This window comes from Callorhinus ursinus, unplaced genomic scaffold (assembly GCF_003265705.2).
Source record: "Callorhinus ursinus isolate GAN/ISIS: 27379988/994484 unplaced genomic scaffold, GSC_fseal_2.0 scaffold38, whole genome shotgun sequence".
NCBI classification, from domain to species: Eukaryota; Metazoa; Chordata; class Mammalia; order Carnivora; family Otariidae; genus Callorhinus; species Callorhinus ursinus.
In genome coordinates, this window is record NW_027397100.1 from 14,116,634 (window position 1) to 14,123,010 (window position 6,377).

The window sequence follows — 6,377 nt, forward strand, 5'->3', positions numbered from 1 at the left end:
AGCGCTAGGGGAATACTGCACAGAGAATTCATGGCTTTTTTTACCATGATTCATTAGTTTTTCAAAGTTAATTTTTTTAACTGTTTTTTTTTGAATTTTTCTTTTTCCCTTTTACAACCATCTTATCAATCCCTTTTTTAAAAAAAACTTTTTATTTTTCATTTTTAGAATCATATTTTATCCCTTCATAGTAGTTACGCTTATTTTGGCATATATATATATGTTGTTCTCTTTTTAAAATTTTGAGATACAGTTTCTTCTAACAGATCAAAATATACCCTAAATCACTAGTGTATGGCTTTGTTCTAGTCTCCTGCCTGATCACATTCTCTCCCTTTTTGTTCTTTTTTTTAAATCTTCTTCTTTCTTTTTAAAAACAACTTCTTATCTTATCTTTTTTTTTTCCTTTTTTTTCCCCTCTTCTTTCTTTCCCTTTCTTGTCCCCTGGTTTCAGGACTTTTCTGATTTGTATAGAGTATATTTCCTGGAGACATTGTTAACCTGTTAGCATTCTGTTCTCTCATTCATCTGTTCTCCTATGGACAAAATGACAAGATGAAAAAAATCTCCTCAGCAAAAAGAACAAGAGGTAGTACCGTCTGCCAGGGACCTACTCAATACTGACATTAGTACGATGTTGGACTTAGAGTTCAGAATCATGACTTTAAAGATACTAGCTGGGCTTGAAAAAAGTGTGGAAGTTATTAGAGAAACCCTTTCTGGAGAAATAAAAGAACTAAAATCTAACCAAGTCGAAATCAAAAAGGCTATTAATGAGGTGCAATCAAAAATGGGGGCACTAACTGCTAGGATAAATGAGGCAGAAGAGAGAATCAGCAATATAGAAGACCAAATGATGGAAAATAAAGAAGCTGAGAAAACGAGAGATAAACAACTACAGGATCACGACGGCAGAATTTGAGAGATAAGCGATATGATAAGACGAAACAACATTAGAATAATTGGGATCCCAGAAGAAGAAGAAAGAGAGAGAGGGGCAGAAGGTATATTGGAGTAAATTATAGCAGAGAACTTCCCTAATGTGGGGAAGGAAACAGGCATCAAAATCCAGGAGGCACAGAGAACCCCTCTCAAAATCAATAAAAATAGGTCAATAGCCCGACGTCTAATAGTAAAACTTACGAGTCTCAGAGACAAAGAGAAAATCCTGAAAGCAGCTCGGGAAAAGAGATCTGTAACCTACAATGGTAGAAATATTAGATTGGCAACAGACCTATCCACAGAGACCTGGCAGGCCAGAAAGAACTGGCAAGATATCTTCAGAGCACTAAATGAGAAAAATATGCAGCCAAGAATACTATATCCAGCTAGGCTATCACTGAAAATAGAAGGAGAGATAAAAAGCTTCCAGGACAAACAAAAACTAAAGGAATTTGCAAACACAAAACCAGCCCTACAAGAAATATTAAAGAGGTCCTCTAAGCAAGAAGAGAGCTTAAAAGAGGCATAGATCAGAAAGGAACACAGACAATATACAGTAACAGTCACCTTACAGGCCATAAAATGGCACTAAATTCATACCTTTCAATAGTTACCCTGAACGTAAATGGGCTAAATGCCCCAATCAAAAGGCACAGGCTATCACATTGGATTAAAAAACAAGACCCATCGATATGCTGTCTGCAAGAGACTCATTTTAGACCCAAAGGCACCCCCACATTGAAAGTGAAGGGGTGGAAAACAATTTACCATGCTAAAGGACACCAAAAGAAAGCTGGGGTGGCAATCCTTATATCAGACAAACTAGATTTTAAAACAAAGACTGTAATAAGAGATGAAGAAGGACACTATATCCTACTTAAAGGGTCTATCCAACAAGAAGATCTAACAATTGTAAATATCTATGCCCCTAACGTGGGAGCAGCCAATTATATAAGACAATTAATAACAAAAGCAAAGAAACACATTGACAACAATACGATAATAGTGGGGGACTTTAACACCCCCTAACTGAAATGGACAGATCATCTAAGCAAAAGATCAACAAGGAAATAAAGACTTTAAATGAAACACTGGACCAAATGGACTTTACAGACATATTCAGAACATTCCATCTCAGAGCAACGGAATACACATTCTTCTCTAGTGCCCATGGAACGTTCTCCAGAATTGATCACATCCTAGGTCACAAATCAAGTCACAACTGGTACCAAAAGATTGGGATTATTCCCTGCATATTTTCAGACCACAATGCTTTGAAACTAGAACTCAGTCACAAGAGGTAAGTCGGAAAGAACGCAAATACATGGAGGCTAAAGAGCATCCTACTAAAGAATGAATGGGTCAACCAGGAAATTAAAGAAGAATTAAAAAAATTCATGGAAACCAATGAAAATGAAAACACAACTGTTCAAAATCTTTGTGATACAGCAAAGACAGTCCTGAGAGGAAAGTATATAGCAATACAAGCCTTTCTCAAGAAACAAGAAAGGTCTCAAATACACAACCTAACCCTACACCTAAAGGAGCTGGAGAAAGAACAGCAAATAAAGCCTAAACCCAGCAGGAGAAGAGAAATAATAAAGATCAGAGCAGAAATCAATGAACTAGAAACCAAAAGAACGGTAGAACAGATCAACGAAACTAGGAGCTGGTTCTTTGAAAGAATTAACAAGATTGATAAACCCCTGGCCAGACTGATCAAAAAGAAAAGAGAAATGACCCAAATCAACAAAATCATGAACGAAAGAGGAGAGATCACAACCAACACCAAAGAAATACAAACAATTATAAGAACATACTATGAGCAACTCTATGCCAGCAAATTAGATAACCTGGAGGAAATGGGTGCATTCCTAGAGATGTATCAACTACCAAAATTGAACCAGGAAGAAATAGAAAACCTGAATAGACCCATAACCACTAAGGAAATTGAAGCAGTCATCAAAAATCTCCCAAGAAACAAAAGCCCAGGGCCAGATGGCTTCCCAAGGGAATTCTATCAGACATTTAAAGAAGAATTAATTCCTATTCTCCTGAAACTGTTCCAAAAAAATAGAAATGGAAGGAAAACTTCCAAATTCATTTTATGAGGCCACCATTACCTTGATCCTAAAATCAGACAAAGACCCCATGAAAAAGGAGAATTACAGACCAATATCCTTGATGAACACGGATGCAAAAATTCTCACCAAAATACTAGCCAATAGGATCCAACAGTACATTAAAAAGATTATTCACCATGACCAAGTGGGATTTATCCCTGGGCTGCAAGGTTGGTTCAACATCCGCAAATCAATCAACGTGATACAATACATTAACAAAAGAAAGAAAAAGAATCATATGATCCTCTCAATAGATGCAGAAAAAGCATTCAGCATCCTTTCTTGATCAAAACTCTTCAGAGTATAGGCGTAGAGGGTATATACCTCAATATCACAAAAGCCATCTATGAAAAACCAACAGCGAATATCATTCTCAATGGGGAAAAGCTGAGAGCTTTTCCCCTAAGGTCAGGAATGTGGCAGGGATGTCTACTCTCACCACTGCTATTCAACATAGTATTAGAAGTCCCAGCCACAGCAATCAGACAACAAAGAGAAATCAAAGGCATCCAAATCGGCAAAGAAGAAGTCAAACTCTCACTCTTTGCAGATGATATGATACTATATGTGGAAAACCCAAAAGACTGCACCCCAAAACTGCTAGAACTCATACAGGAATTCAGTAAAGTAGCAGGATATAAAATCAATGCACAGAAATCAGTGGCATTCCTATACACCAACAACAAGACAGAAGAGAGACAAATCAAGGAGTCTATCCCATTTACAATTGCACCCAAAACCATTAGATACCTAGGAATAAATCTAACCAAAGAGGCAAAGGATCTGTACTCAGAAAACTATAAAATACTCATGAAAGAAATTGAAGAAGACACAAAGAAATGGAAAAACGTTCCATGCTCATGGATTGGAAGAACAAACATTGTGAAGATGTCAGTGCTACCTAGAGCAATCCACACATTCAATGCAATCCCCATCAAAATACCATCCACCTTTTTCAAAGAAATGGAACAAATAATCCTAAAATTTGTATGGAACGAGAAGAGACCCCGAATAGCCAGAGGAATGTTGAAAAAGAAAAGCAAAGCTGGCGGCATCACAATTCCGGACGTCCAGCTCTATTACAAAGCTGTCATCATCAAGACAGTATGGTACTGGCACAAAAACAGACACATAGATCAATGGAACAGAACAGAGAGCCCAGAAATGGACCCTCAACTCTATGGTCAACTCATCTTTGACAAAGCAGGAAAGAATGTCCAATGGAAAAAAGACAGTCTCTTCAACAAATGGTGTTGGGAAACTTGGACAGCCATATGCAGAAGAATGAAACTGGACCATTTCCTTACACCACACACAAAAATAGACTCCAAATGGTTGAAAGACCTAAACGTGAGACAGGAGTCCATCCAAATCCTAAAGGAGAACACAGGTAGCAACCTCTTCGACCTCAGCCGCAGCAACTTCTTCCTAGAAACATCGCCAAAGGCAAGGGAAGCAAGGGCAAAAATGAACTATTGGGACCTCATCAAGATAAAAAGCTTTTGCACAGCAAAAGAAGCAGTCCACAAAACCAAAAGACAACCGACAGAATGGGAGAAAATATTTGCAAATGACATATCAGATAAAGGGCTAGTATCCAAAATCTATAAAGAACTTATCAAACTCAACACCCAAAGAACAAATAATCCAATCAAGAAATGGGCAGAAGACATGAACAGACATTTTTCCAAAGAAGACATCCAAATGGCCAACAGACATGTGAAAAATTGCTCAACATCTTTTGGCATCAGGGAAATCCAAATCAAAACCTCAATGAGATACCACCTCACACCAGTCAGAATGGCTAAAATTAACAAGTCAGGAAATGACAGATGTTGGCGGGGATGCGGAGAAAGGGGAACCCTCCTACACTGTTGGTGGGAATGCAAGCTGGTGCAGCCACTCTGGAAAACAGTATGGAGGTTCCTCAAACAGTTGAAAATAGAGCTACCATACGATCCAGCAATTGCACTACTGGGTATTTACCACAAAGATACAAATGTAGGGATCCGAAGGGGTATGTGCACCCCAATGTTTATAGCAGCAATGTCCACAATAGCCAAACTGTGGAAAGAGCCAAGATGTCCATCGACAGATGAATGGATAAAGAAGAAGTGGTATATATACACAATGGAATATTATGCAGCCATCAAAAGGAATGAGATCTTGCCATTTGCAACGCCGTGGTTGGAACTGGAGGGTGTTATGCTGAGTGAAATAAGTCAATCAGAGAAAGACATGTATCATATGACCGCACTGATATGAGGAATTCTTAATCTCAGGAAACAAACTGAGGGTTGCTGGAGTGGTGGGGGGTGGGAGGGATGGGTGGCTGGGTGATAGACATTGGGGAGGGTATGTGCTATGGTGAGTGCTGTGAATTGTGCAATACTGCTGAATCACAGATCTGTACCTCTGAAACAAATAATGCAATATATGTTAAGAAAAGAAGAAGAAGAAGAAGATAGCAGGAGGGGAAGAATGAAGGGGAGTAAGTCATAGGGGGAGACGAACCATGAGAGACGATGGACTCTGAAAAACCAAGTTCTAGAGGGGAGGGGGGTGGGGGGATGGGTTAGCCTGGTGATGGGTATTAAAGAAGGCATGTTCTGCGTGGAGCACTGGGTGTTATGCACAAACAATGAATCATGGAACACAACATTAAAAACTAATGATGTAATGTATGGTGATTAACATAACAATAAAAAATAAAAAAAAAGCTGATTATTGTGGCGCCAGATGGCTCAATCTTTAAGCGTCTGCCGTCGGCTCAGGTCATGATCCCAGGGTCCTGGGATCGAGCCGCGCATCGGGGTCCCTGCTCAGCAGGAAGCATGCTTCTCCCTCTCCCAGTCCCCCTGCTTGTGTTCCGTCTCTCACTATGTCTCTGTCAAATAAATAAGTAAAAATCTTTTAAAAAAATAAAAAAATAAAAAGCTGATTATTGTGGTCACTTCGGCAGCACATATACTAAAATAATGACACAGAGAAGATTAGCATGGCCCTGTGTAAGGATGACAGGCAAATTCTGAAGAAAAGTCTGATTATTAGTCCACTTTATATATACATGTTTTCTTTATCCATTCTAATGCTAACAGACATTTGGGTTATTTCCATACCTTGGCTATTGTGATAAATACTGCAATGAACATGGGAATGCAAATATCTCTTCAAGAGAGTGATTCTATTTCATCCAGATACATATTCACAGTGGGATTTCTGGATCAAATGATAGTGCTATTTTTAATTTTTTGAGAAACTTCCACACTGTTTTCCATAGTGGCTGCACAACATTTAACAAGATTTATCTTC

The 6,377-nt window shown here is 38.6% G+C and overlaps 1 non-coding gene across 1 annotated transcript; it reads left to right on the top strand.

Moving 5' to 3' along the window:
* The first annotated feature begins 6,011 nt into the window (after positions 1–6,011).
* Positions 6,012–6,114, top strand: LOC112827941 (U6 spliceosomal RNA). The gene has a single exon (XR_003209354.1). It is a non-coding gene; the product is annotated as a U6 spliceosomal RNA (small nuclear RNA).
* The last annotated feature ends 263 nt before the right edge of the window (positions 6,115–6,377 follow it).